Source organism: Colobus angolensis, unplaced genomic scaffold, assembly GCF_000951035.1.
Source record: "Colobus angolensis palliatus isolate OR3802 unplaced genomic scaffold, Cang.pa_1.0 Scaffold52, whole genome shotgun sequence".
In the NCBI taxonomy this organism is placed as follows: Eukaryota; Metazoa; Chordata; class Mammalia; order Primates; family Cercopithecidae; genus Colobus; species Colobus angolensis.
In genome coordinates, this window is record NW_012118710.1 from 11,287,843 (window position 1) to 11,302,318 (window position 14,476).

A 14,476-nucleotide genomic window follows, 5' to 3' on the forward strand; every position below is an offset into this window, starting at 1 on the left:
TGATGAATTGATGGGTGCTGACGAGTTGATGGGTGCAGCACACCAACATGGCACAAGTATACATATGTAACAAACCTGCACGCTATGCACATGTACCCTAGAACTTAAAGTATAATAAAAAAATAAAAAATAAAAATAAAAAAAAAGAAAGATAAATCCAGATTTAGTCATTACCTAAAGTCACTAATATGTAAAAATAAAATTGATAATTGTTTTCAAAACTTGTTGCTAATAATAAAATAATTTTACATAAAAAACTCAGAATTGAAAGGACAACCTTCAATCCTTTCTGACAGTTTGGTTGATTTTATATTTAAGTTTGAATTCTGCTAAAAAGCAAACTAAAAACTAAAAACTAAAAACTCTCCTCTTCAGTGTATCTCAGCAGTAGCAATCCCAGGAGTAACAATGGGTTTTAGGAGAAGCATTTCCTTTCTCCAATCCCACAAATGCCTGATGGGATGGGTAGTTTTCTGTCATCTTGGCTAGGCTATCGTGTCCTGTTATTTAATCATACACTAATCAAAGTGTTTCTATGAAAGCACTTTTTAGATGTGGTTAGCATCTATAATCAGTTGACCACAAGTAAAGGAGATAACCTTCAATGTGGGTGTGTCCCATCCAATTACTTGGCAGGCCTTAAGAGCAATAACTGAGGCTTTTCATAGAAGAAAAAAAGTCAGCTTCAAGACAGCAGCATCAACTGCTACCTGAGTTTGCAGTCCACACGCCTCCCCGACAGGCTTTTGACTTGCCATCCCCATCAATCACGTTCCTTAAAATAACTGTCTTTTATAGAGAGATATAGAACAGGTTCTAATATATTACAGGTTCTGTGTTCCTGTGTCTCCCTACTTCCCACACACAGAGGGGTCCTGGCCAGAAGAGCAGGCCTGAGAGGTATATTAGGCCCAATCAGAGATGTTTAGAGATGGACAGAAAAAATGCCTGTCCATTTCCTATCCATTCCGGGTATCAACCAGCATGCCTGAGAGTAACAACTTCAGAAGATGCCAATTAAAAGTGATCTCAGAAGGCCAAGAGAGCAAAGGATACATTAGACAGGCGGGGATGCTTGAAAGCATATTTGGAATATTTCCAAAACTCTACAGAGGCCACTATTACTGAACTTTAGGGTTTTCAGTTTATTCATTCATTAAAGGAATATTCAGGTTATTAATATGTGCAGATTGCTGGTGGTTACTGGAGATGCTATTAATGTAAAAGACACCAACACCTCTGCCCTCAGGGACTTGGAAATCTAGTTGGAAACTGGGAAAAGACAATAGATAAAGATATAATTAAATAGCAGTTACTGCTATGAAAAAATAGCATAATGAAAGGATTGTGTGGGGAAAGGCGATATTCGGCAGGGTAGCTAGGGAACATCTCTGCAGAAGGCAAAGATGTCAACAGCTAGGAGAAGAGAACACCAAACAGAGCTAACTGCAAATACCTAGGCCCTGAGATGGCAATGTGTCTTCAATTTTGGGGAAAAGAAAGGAGGCCAAAGTGGCTGCAGCATAGCACACAAGGGTCAGAGGTAGGAGATTAAGTTCTAGAGAAAGATAATACACTGATCAAGTAGACCTTTAGACCATGGAAAGAAATTTGGAATTTTAAGTGCAATGGAAGTCATCCTAGGATTTTAAGTAAAGGAGAATAATGATCAAATTATACTTTTTAAAAGGTCATTTTGCCTCTTCTATTGCTTACGGAATGAGTAGCAGGAAGTTACAGAAGCAAACAGATTAGCTCTAAGATTATTTACATTCAAGGCATGGGATTTTGGTAGGTAGCAGTGTGGATGGAGAGAAATGAAGAGTATTCATGTTGGAAGCAAATTCAATATGGTCCACTAGTGGATTTGGTAAATCAGAAAGTTATCCAAGATGATGTCTAAGCTTACTTGAATTGGGATAAACTTGCAGTATAACTGAGTAGGAAGGTGAATAGAAAACAGGGGTTCCACTACCAGCTCTCCACTGGTGTGGCTTTAGGCAATTATTCTAACTGTGGCTTTAGGCAATTATTCTAACTCTGATCCTCCGTTTACCCAACCCCAAAATGAGAGTTTACTATGCAGCATTCTAAAGTCCTGCCTAGCCCTGACATCTCATGAATTTCTGGAAAGATTATAGCTGCAGGTACACTGAACAAATACTTTTTAAGTATCTCAACATCTGGAGAAAATAGGTTTCCCTATTATGCTCCCTGCTCTATTTCCCTTTTATTTCTCTCACTAGCAGATCAGACTAAATTCAATAAGAGGAGAAAAGTCAGCATACCGTCTATCATTCTGACTCATCCTTCGTGGCACCCATGAAAGCTCTCAAATTAGCATATAGGTGATATGTGAGCAATACCAGAATGTTAAGCCAGGAGAACTCTTCTATGCTATGATGCCCACAAAAAGCAACAAAGACAGTTACAGATGACCTCTCCCGTTTAATGACAGACATTTTAAAAACTGTTTATTTCCTTTTATTTAAAAATCTGTATATGAAAAGCAGAACATCTTTGATATTCTACAAAGTCCAACATTCACTCAAGCATCTCAGATCCATATTGTTCCCTGCATTTGGAATGATCCCCAAAACAGCCTGTTTTATTCAATCACTTAAATCCTATTTTTCCAAGAGATATATGCTCTTCTTGGTCCTGGGTTTATAGCTTGCTGATTTCTCTTAGGGTCCAAAAGCATGCAACATAAGCGTTGAGAATACAAGCAGTTGTAGAGTTATGCCCAGTAGGATGTGGTTTTACAGGTGTACTGTTTTGAGACACATGAAGGGTGACTTTTTCAGAAGAAACAAATAGGAAGCATCAGAAATACCAGCATGTAAATAACTCCTACTAGATACCAACCATTTTTCTGTGCCTTTTTTTGGGAGTCTCTACTATAAAAAAATAATAATTTTAATCTATGACTCTCAATTTCATACCTCTATGAACACATGTAACACCCAAAACTTGATTGTATATACAAAGAATTAAAACACAGAGTAGAAGGCATTTTATAGTGGCATATTCACTCCACTGTGAGGAACATTCATTCTGAGTAGAAATAAATTCTTGTTACTATTTGTGAAGGAATGCAGCATGAAGTAAAGTCAGAAGAAGGAAAGCAGAACATGGAGGAAACTTGCTTGCATTATTATCTGTGTGTATGTAATGAACTTTAAAAATAGTTCCTGAAAAGAACATTGGGTGATAGATGACTAAAAGCAAGAGTACGTTACACATTTGAAAAATATAAATGGAGAAGGACCCAATGCACTGTGAAGTACAAATTTCTGTTGGCATTTAACCTTTCAACAAGGTGAAAAACATAATTGACACTGATTAATACCGGTGATGAATTTTGATACAAGAGCTTTCCTGGAAGTTAGTGTTACAAAGAATGAGCCATGAGATAGGCCCACTATGGCAGCAAAGCACACAGATCATGTCTTTCTAGTGTAAGAGTTTGTAGACTCCCTCCAACAAATCAAATCTAGAGAAGAACTTGAGCCTCAAAGTTGAGGGGGATGAATGACCTGCTAATGGCATGCAAATAACCGCTGAAACAATAAGGACTTTGATAAGAACCCTTGTCTGATATTAAGCAATATGAACAATACTGAAAAATATTATCAAAAATAATATTTATTTGAATAAATCAAATAAATCATTTTTAGAAAACACTGTTATGAATTTTCACAATTTCATGTTGAGTTGGTGATAACAACTTATGTCTCTATAGAAGGATACCAAAGATTGCTTTGGAGACTGCAAAGTAGAATCAGAGGCTCAAAGCCAGAGCTGATCAAATGATTCTGAAATTCTAACGTTTCTGTGTTCTAGCCATAAAATCACACAATATTTCAAAAGTCGGTCAAGAAAATGCTCTGGTTCTTAAAAATAGATTATATGTTACAGTGACAAATGAGAAAAATACTTGATATTTAAACAGAAAATGACTCAATAATTATTATGAACTAAAAGATGTAACAGATAATTTATAGGAAAAGAAAAGAGAATAGCCAATAAACTAGAAAGGCACTAACTTCACGAAGTAATAGCAACTTAAAAATAAAAAATCAATTGAAACAAAATAACGTTTCATCTACAAAACTGGCTAAGTTGTTTCTAAAATAATTTTTCCAAGTGTCAGACAAAACAGCAAATTACAAAACAATATGCACAGTATGATTCCAATCTAGTTAACAAACAAACAATTGAATAAGAATTGAAATAGAAAGGATACTGGAGAGGCCGGGCATGGTGGCTCACGTCTGTAATCCCAGCACTTTGGGAGGCTGAGGTGGGCAGATCATAAGGTCAGGAGATTGAGACCATCCTGGCTAACACGGTGAAACCCTGTCTCTACTAAAAAAATATAAAATATATAGTCGGGCGTGGTGGCAGGCACCTGTGGTCCCAGCTATTCGGAAGGCTGAGGCAGGAGAATGGAGGCGGAGCTTGCAGTGAGCCAAGATAGTGCCACTGCACTCCCGCCTGGGCGACAGAGCGAGACTCCATCCCCCCCAAAAAAAAGGAAGAAAAAGAAAAAAGAAAGAAAGAAAAGGAAAGAAAAATGAAAGGAGACTGGAGAAATTTAAATCACAATGTTATCCCCAATTTTATTTAGGTAGTGACAATATGTTTACATTTGACATTTTTCTTTTTCTTTTTTTTCTCATTTTTCCAAACTTTCCAGAACAAGAAGTTTTGCAATGAAAAATATATTAAAAACCCGGTTAACTAAAAAGCCTATTGTGCTATTTTGAGGCATTTAACGTTATGATTATTCTTTAGAAATATTTGTTTAGTAACACCACTTAAAGCACTTTTAATTCCCAGAAGAGATATGCATTCCAAGAGGGTAATGACAATTAGAATATTTATCTCATTAGGTAAAGATCATCCTACTAGAATCCTGTCAACTTTACTGAGATAAATGTGGTAGAAACATTTGGTCACTATAAGACACACTTTAAAAATGCTCAAGCATGTACAACTTACTGCTGCAGCTGAAAATGATTTCAAAGATAACCAAGATTTAGACATGTAATGACTGCTTGTTTTCACCTGACCAGAGTAAAAATAAGAACTGTTTGCTTTTTGGTTCTCACATCAGATGTTACCTCGCCCCACCACCTGCTCTATCCTCCAATTGCATTAGTGGATATTAGAATATTTTCCTATGAAAATAAGGAGTATAGAGACTCCTCATTGCTTTTTTTGTTATGGTCACATAGTAGGGTTGTCTGGATTCAGCTGAAGATGATCTTAAGAAAACAAAAATACCATCAAACAAATTAAAGGAGAAAAGTGGAAGATATACTTAAAACAAAGAGACTGTTCCAAGGTTTTTAAAACATTATAGGCCAACAGAGGAGGATGTTTCTAAGGGAATTGTATCAATTAACCTGTATAGGTTCAACATGGCTTCAAATTGCGGGGGATATAGTAGATCTAGTTGCTACACATAATACAGGCAAGAATTTTACAAATATCATCTTATTCAGACTGACCTCTTCCTTGATTCGTTCTAATAAATTAAATTTTAATATATGCATAGAAGCTCTACAATAGAAAGAAGGATCAGCGTTATGATGGTATTAATAGAAATACATTATCTTTTTTATAAAACAAAAAACATATATGTATGCATATATGTGTATATATACAGATGTACACATATCTATGCATACACAAAAAACAGGCAACTCAAAAAACAGAAATGGCTAATAGATATATCTCATTGGAAAATCATAAAAATGCAAAATAAGACAATGTTATGTCAAATAGAAAGTTAGAATGCAAAATTATATATAAATTCATATATATTAATTATGTGCACGTGTATAACTGAAAGAAATATACCAACATGTTAACTTGTTGGAATCATGGATGCTACGACTACTATTTTTCTAATTTGTAAAACTAGTAAATTCTCTGACAGAATCTAAAATTATCATTTATTTTTTCATTATGAGAATTTATTTTAACTTTCTAAAAACAGTAACAGATATGTCTTACTTAAAATGTCGACATAGCCTATTCTATTCCTAAACTAGGTTTTGGTATCACCTAAAACTGATCACTAATATAGAAGTCTTCAAATTTTGCTTCAGTTTGACTTTCTTCAACTTATGTAGTAACCACATTATTGGAACAAATTTCTATCAAAAGTTTAGAGATACATGGAAACTATTGAATAAAAAGTGTTTGGGGTTTGCCTATGCATAGTTCCAATATTTGTTAAAATCATTGAGATATTTATATTTAAAGTACACCCACACATATACAAATAAACCCTACCAGGGCCAAGTGTTAGAATATACATCATGTGGCAATCCAAATATATTTCAAGAGAATAAATTAGGAAACTTCAAAAACTGCATTTATTTTAAATCATAATGATGAAACTGCCAAATAAAATGATGTTCAGCTTTTAATTCTATAATTTTTTCATTCACCCAAAAAACTCAAAATATTGAAATATTTCTTCTGTTAATAACCTGTTCTACATTCTGATGTGGCACTTTATGGAGGAAGTAAAGGAATATTAAAGCAAGCAGAAAAGAAGAGTGGTTTAAGGCAGTGATTCTGATGTCAGAGCCTCCTGTGTCTGGATTCTCACTCCTGACTCCTAATTAGAAAGTTATTTAACTTTCTTAAACATTAACTTTGTCATATATAAAATGGAAATAATTATGCTACATCATAGAATTGAAAGATTGAGTCTTATTATGCACATATGACACTTAAATTGCACATATTCTATATTAGGCAAACAAAACCATATTAACTAAAAGCAAACAGTCAATGGCACTGATTCCCAAGCAAGTGGAGAAAAGAAATTAAGGAATCCTTCAGTCTCTGAATAGAGGTCAAGATTCTCTGTTCATTTAACATATTCTTATTCAAATCAGTCAAAGGCAAAGAAATTAATCATAAAATCCATTCTGGGGACAAGGCAAGACAGCAAAATATTACATTATCACTAAGTCATACAGATGGAATCAACAAATAGATATTGTTTTGAAACGTTTCCCTCTTATTTTTAGTTGACACATGATAATTGTTCATACTTATGGTATACAGAGTGAAATTTCAGTACATGTATATAATGTATAATGATCAAACCAGGGTAATCACCATATCCATCGCCTCAAACAGTCATCATTTCTCTGTGTTGGGAACACTGAAAACCTTCTCCCCCGGATCTTCGAAAATATGAATAAATCACCTCCAACTGTATTTACCCTACAGTGCCACATAACACTAGAACATATTCTTCTAGTCTAGCTATAACCCTGCACCAACCTCTTAACCTCTCCTCTCCTTTCCTTAACCAACTATTCCCTCTCCTTTATCCCCCCTCCCCCTCACAGCCTCTAATAACCACAATTCTACTCTCTACTACTATGAGCTCAACTTTTGTTAGCTCTCGCACATGAGTAAGGACAGGCAGTATTTATCCTTCTATGCCTTACTTATTTCACTTAGCATGATACCCTCCAGACTCATCCATATTGCTGTGAATGACAGAATTTCATTCATTTTGTGGCTCAATAGTAAGCCATTGTGTATATGTACATTTTCTTTATTCATTCATGCTTGCACACCTAGGTGGATTCTATATCTTGGCTATTGTGAATAGTGCTGCAATAAATAATGTTGCAATAAATAAATAAATAGTGCTGCAATAAATAAATAAATAATAGTGCTGCAGTAAATAGTGCTCCAATAAACAGGAGATATCTCTTCAATACCCTGAATTTGTTTCCTTTGGGTAAATACCCAATAGTGGAATTGTTGGATCATATGGTAGTTCTATTTTTAGCCTTTTGAGAAGCCTCTCTACTATTTTCCATAATGGCTGCACTAATTTACATTCCCATCAATAGTGTATAAGAGCTCCCTTTACTTTGCATTCTCTCCAGGAAACATTTAGATCTTAAACTTTTGGGCTGGATAACGAGTAGAAAAACAAGGTATTGCTGGGTCTTTATTGAGACCACATATTCTCACAACTTATGGTGACTAAACAAGCATCTATCACTGCCTTAAGGAACAAGAGAAAAAAAATCCACAAGAATAACTCCAAATTTGGTCCATGACCAAAAGTAGAGTAAGTATCTCTAGGAAAGGAGCTTATCCTCCAATGCTCTTAGTGCTCAAGATTTGGTTTCCACTGAGATATCAACAAAAATGGTTAAGTTTCACAATTTCATGAAACAAAGACATTTTCAAGACAGTGATAATACAATTTGGATGTTACCAAGTTTCAAAGCCCACATGTCAATAAGGAAGCATATCACAGAAATAGGTGTCAAAGCTAGAACTCTGAGACTGATTCCACTTTTTTTATTCTGCTCAGATTCAGTCTGTCTCAGAATTTCACCAAGAATAACATTTCATTAACAACAGATTGCAAATGGAGAGTTTACCTATACTGACCCTACGTAATCACTGATCTTGCAAACACTAGGAGTACTGTTGATTCTGTGCCCTGCAGAGGGACTGAGTCACTGTTTCGTAAGAACAAATTCTTCTTTAGAATTATACCCATGTTGGTTAGAAAAAAACCAACCTTTCCACGGTAGTCAGGACTAACTTGTCTTTCCAAATTGTTAGAACAAAGAACTACAAAAGGACAGTTAAGAATACACTCCACCTTCTGGCCAGGCAAGGTGGCTCACGCTTGTAATCCCAGCACTTTGCGAGGCCGAGGCAGGCCGATCATGAGGTCAGGAGATCGATACCATCCTGGCTAACACGGTGAAAACCCATCTCTACTAAAAATACAAAAACGAAATTAGCCGGGCGTGGTGGCAGGCGCCTGTAGTCCCCGCTACTCGGGAGGCTGAGGCAGGAGAATGGTGTAAACCCGGGAGGCAGAGCTTGCAGTGAGCCAAGATCACGCCACTGCACTCCAGCCTGGCCGACAGAGCAAGATTCCGTCTAAAAAAAAAAAAGAATTTACTCCATGTTCTTTGGTTATGTGTTGCTGATATCAGAAGAAAAACTGCCCCCCCCCCCCGCCTTTTTTTTGAGACAGGTTGAGAGAAGAGTCAGGGTGATAGGTATCTTACCTGAATATAGAATAGGCTGAATAAAAAGATCACAGAGCTTCTTTATGCACGTAAAAGCCTGAGCAGGAAGTATCTGGCCTATTTCTTCCCAGTTTTCTGGTCAACCTGTAATGTGATCTTAACATACGAGAATGTCCCAACATGTCAATTATAGACTCTTTAAAGCTAGGTGCATGCTCCATCTAGATTACTTAGAACAACATTTTTCTTACACTCATTCAAAAATTTTTTTGCAAAGATTACTTGTTGGCTTAAAATATATATTTTCCTTATAACATTTCATAGAAAATCACTCCACAACAATAAACCTGTTCATCAAGTGAATACAGTTTCTTGAGTGTCTACGATATGCCAAAAGGCTGTTCTAGGTATATAAACAAAGTATCATCTTCGGGCCAGAAACCAAGTTCTTCATACAACACACATCAAGTAGAATCCCCTAATTATTTTAGTCATTAAACCTGCTTTCTTAGAGTAAATCCCAGAAAAATCAAAAGTAATAATAATTAGCATAATAAGAAATTACATAATAAGAAATCTAAGCACCTTAACCATTAGGAGGCTGCCCAACATACAGAATATCATACCTACATATTTGTTGAATAAATAAATGGATGAATGTGTAATATTTTAAAAAATGGGCTGAACTAGCCAAGACTAGACAAATAACAAGTATTAGAAATACACAGGTTAGAGAATTTGTCTAGTAAGGAGTAACCAAAGCCAGTTTTTAAAATGTCTTGTGGTTTTAAAATGTCTGAAAGTTTGTTTTGCCACGGTACAGGGCAATATATGGAGAAACAGTTCAGTACCGTGGATAGGTCCCGGAAGACATGCTCTCTAAAGTCTGAAATCTGCTTAATTGCTTTGTCTTTCAACTGCAATCGTCTCATTCAAGCGCTCTATCACTTTAATGCCTGATTCACTTCCAATAAGAAGAGACTGACTCCTCAACCTCACCCTCACTCTGACACACACAAAACAAATATGCACACGTAAAAGTCTGGCCTATTTGTCAAAATGGAGCACTGTCTGTCTCGATTAGGGGACGCGTCTTAGATAACTGATCCAGGAAGTCTTATCTTTTGCTATGTGACAGCTCATCCTAAGAGGGCTCTCTCCCCACCTCAATCTAGGGCAAACAATTTATTGCAGCACCTGATAAAGAAGCTATCTAAAAGTTGGAATGAAACATATTACAGGCTGGGCATGGTGGATCACACCTGTAATCCCAGCACTGTGGGAGGCTAAGGCAGGTGCATCACTTGAGGTCAGGAATTTGAGAGCAGGCTGGCCACCATGGAGAAACTACAACTCTACTAAAAACACAAAAATTAGCTGGTTGTGGTGGCACGTGACTGTAATCTCAGCTACTTGGGAGGCTCAGGGAGGAGAATTGTTTGAACCCAGGAGGCAGAGGTTGCAGGGAGCTGAGATTGTGCTGTTATATTCCAGCCTGGGTGACAGAGTGGGATTCCATCTCAAAGAATTTAGAAACATATTACAAAACTATAATTCAGCATTATAGGCTCAATAAATCTCTTTCTGAGGTAGACTAGTGTATCATGTTACTATTCCATAAGCATTTATATAAATGACACAACCAAACACTACCTATGACAATAATATAATAATTATTATTATAAAGGAATAATAACTGTACATTAAAAAGACATTATTTGATATATCCCAAAACAATGCAGAGCTAAAGTAAAATGCTGACAAATAGGAGACATTCATCTTTACTATTCTACTTCCTTTGCTTGTCTACCGAGTTCCTAAATATTTGTGTGTTTCTATGTTGTAGCAGTCATCCAGGGTTGAGTATTTATTTACACAGTTTACCTCATACTAGATTACAAATTCCTTGAGAGGAAGAGTAATGCTTTAATTATCTTTGTATCATTCATAACAGCTAACAATATCCTAGACACAGTAAGTATCCAATAATTATTTTTTTGAATTAAACTGAATGGAAATAGCTTATCCCTGGTTTATACACGTCTGTCGTCAGAGCAGTATAAAGAAGGTCTATCCATGTCCATAAACTCATTACTATAGAGAGAAAGAAGGAAGAGCTGCTGTTTCTGTCAGCAAATATAACAGAGAGATTTGGGGCATCTGGAAATATTTACCCCTTTAAAAATCCCTCTGAGAGAAAGTAATACAAACCATGCTTTTCTGCTGTGAAATCACTGAAGATTCTATTTATGTTTTCCTCTTTATGGTTGTTCTTTAAAATCTGCAAAGGCTCTGTTAGGAGGAACCAGCAGAGAAGTATAAAAACAGCTCATCACTTAGGGAAAACATAAAGTTAAGAGAAGAGATTCCAGAGAGAGAGAGAGAGAACAAAAGAAAGGAGGAAGGAAGGAAATATGGAAAGAAAAGAGAAGGGAAGGGAAGAAAGAATGGAGAGACAGAAGGAGGAAGGGAGAATATGCTAAAAAAGAAGATGTTGTTCAAAGGTGGTACTGGAAAGTAATGAAAGTTGTATCTCGACAAATGGTGATAAGGTTAGAAAAAGCATCATCATCCCCAAATCTCGCAAGTAGAAAACAAACTTATTATTTTCTTCCCATGGATTTGTATTACACAGAAAAGAGGAAGGATAAATATAGTTTTGTTTTCATTTATTTAAGATTATTTCTTGAGTACATGCTCCAATGACATGTTTTGGAACAATTCATTTAGATTGCTTGCAATAGATTCTCAAGTAATTTAAATAATTACTAAGGTTTTCCAAGATAAATTTAAATTGAGTGCTTAGTTTTACCAAAATCAGATATATTGACAATTTTTATTCTCATATAATTTTTTATCTTGAATGTAGTCATCCAACTGCTTTAAAACAGTTATTAACAGTTTGGGGCATTCACTTTAGAAAATTAGTCACTGAGTGGAGCCCCTTTCCAATTCAGCAGGTTTTCTGTTTCATTGAGACTCCATTCTATCAGATGTTTCTCTTTCAGCATTGAAAACGTCATCCTCAAGGACTTCCAACCTTGTTTAAACACTAAAACTGTGCAGCAGAGCTCCAAATTTCCATGAAAGTGACTCTGCTAGTCAATCTACTTCATTTTTCTCTCCATCTGCAAAGAATAGGGTTGTTTTTCTTTCCTGCCTCAAGAACACCTAATCCTTACATTCTGAAAGAACAGAACTTGAGTTATTGCCAAGGGCATTATAACATAGCTAGAATAATCTCCTACGAGTGCTAGTTGGTGCGATTGCTTCTTTACACATGCTTTTCTAATTCAGATATGATTTGTTATGAGCTATTTACTGAATATTAAAATTTAATATGGTTAGGTTCTCAAACTACCTGTGGACCGAGGACTGTGAATTACATGGGTGAGAGAATTAGAAACATGAGTAGGGCTTTTTAAAGTCTCCTTGGCTCAGCCTCAGGCAACATTTTTGACTTGTTACATTTGCTATCTGTGGACTCAGAAACCAATGCGACAATGGTTTCGAAGTCTAGGTTTTGGATGGGGCTGGAAGTTTTAACAGCCTCACTGTGAACATTTGGCATGTTCCAGATTTCCCAGTGAGGGAGATTACTGCGAAGACTGAGGGAGATTACTGCGAAGACTGAGGCAGAGGTGAAACAGGAGAGTCTGCAAGGCCACGATGTAAGTCCAGAGACCATAGAAAAACTTCAATGTCCCATACAGACTTAAAGAAAACAAAAATAAAGACCTATCATAGCAATGGCTTACTAAGCTCCACAATGAACAGCAGTATTAAAGTTTTACTAACCTATTAATGAAACAGTTTTTTAAAATCTAAGTAGTTAGTTAAAAAATTAACCAAACGTTTCCAATTCTAAAACCAATAGTGGTTGTATCATGTGATTTGGAATGCACTAGGCAGAAAACTGACAAGTTCTGATCTCTTTTTTTCTGTTTTGTTTCTTCGGCCATGTGCCATCAAAGAAGTCATTTAACCCTCCCGTGTACTGGGCTTCTATTTTGTCATCTATACAACAAAGAGCCTAGACTAGAAAACAATGAAATTTACTTCCAGGAATAAATAGGCATTCGTTTAGTTTGAACACAAAACTGTCTTACATTTGAACAGTTAGGAAAAGAGAAAAACTTTCGTGTATTAATATGTGCTCTAGGTTTCTGAATTTATATTCTAGTTCCTCAAAGAGTAATGTACTTTTCATTCTAAATAATAAGAGGTGACAGGGATGAGCACTAAGACTCAAATAAATGAAAAAGATCATGTAACTAGTTCCAGTTCAACTTTCTCCCAAAATCCTACAAAGCTGTAAGAAGCGGAGGGAAAAGGCCAACCTGGCTGCTGCTGGCTTGAAGTATGCCAAGAAATTCCATCACAACTCCTTTGAGCCAACCAGGGAGCTAGAACACGTAAGCAGTGGGAGAAAGCTTCCCTCAGCACTCAACATCAGAAGCCCAAATCAGAATGTGAAGTAGGCTGCCAGGAGTTGAATTTAAGTTGCTAGAACCACAGAGGGCAAGAGCACTGCCTTCTTCATCTCCCACTGTATTCCATGATTCTGTAATAAAGGGCAAGACTAGAGCCAGCCTGAACTCAGAGCTGTGACACTGCCCTGGCAGCCATGCGATCCTAGTGACACAAGCCACCAGATGCAAATACAGCAGCCTAAAACATCCAGCAGCAGGTGAAATGAAAAACAGCTCAAGAAAACCTCATGGAGATCCAGACACTGAGAATGACATCTTTCCTAATGATCAAATCTAAGTTTGGTCTACTGAGACTTTTTACTTCTCTTAGAACAGAATACCTTAGACAGCATTAGGTAATACTGTGAGTGACAGAGATATAAGAAAGGCAGAATAAATACTGAACGTTTATCTTGAAGGAGTTTGTTTAAAGAATATTCTTGATAGGAGGCAAACACTTTCTATTTCCCTATGGTGCTAATATAGCAGACAGTACTAATGAATAATTATTGATAGTGATAATTAGTTATTAATAGCCATAGTGTTTTATGTAGTACCTGGGTACTATGGCCTTACAAATGTTCTCAACTGGAAGGTACTATCAATTGATCTGAGTTGGCAAGAGGAGGAAAATCTATTTACTATCTCTTCCTTTTTTCTTTTTTTCTTTTCTTTGAAACATAGTTTCACTCTGCTACCCAGCTGGAGTGCAGTGATGCCATCTCAGCTCACTGCAACCTCCCCCTCCCAGGCTCAATGGATTCTTGTGCCTCAGCTTCCCCAATAGCTGGGACTACAGGCACATGCCACCATGCCCGGTTAATTTTTGTATTATTAGTAGAGATGGGGTTTCACCAGGTTGGCCAGGCTAGTCTCAACTCCTGACCTCAAATGATCCGCCCACCTCAGCGTCCTAAAGTGCGGGAATTACAGTTGTGAGCCACCGCATTCAGC

The 14,476-nt window shown here is 36.5% G+C and overlaps 1 protein-coding gene across 3 annotated transcripts in view; it reads right to left on the reverse strand.

Moving 5' to 3' along the window:
* The window catches only part of NRG1 (neuregulin 1), a 1,122,805-nt gene that overhangs the window by 956,544 nt on the left and 151,785 nt on the right, over nucleotides 1-14,476 (reverse strand). The window lies entirely within an intron of this gene.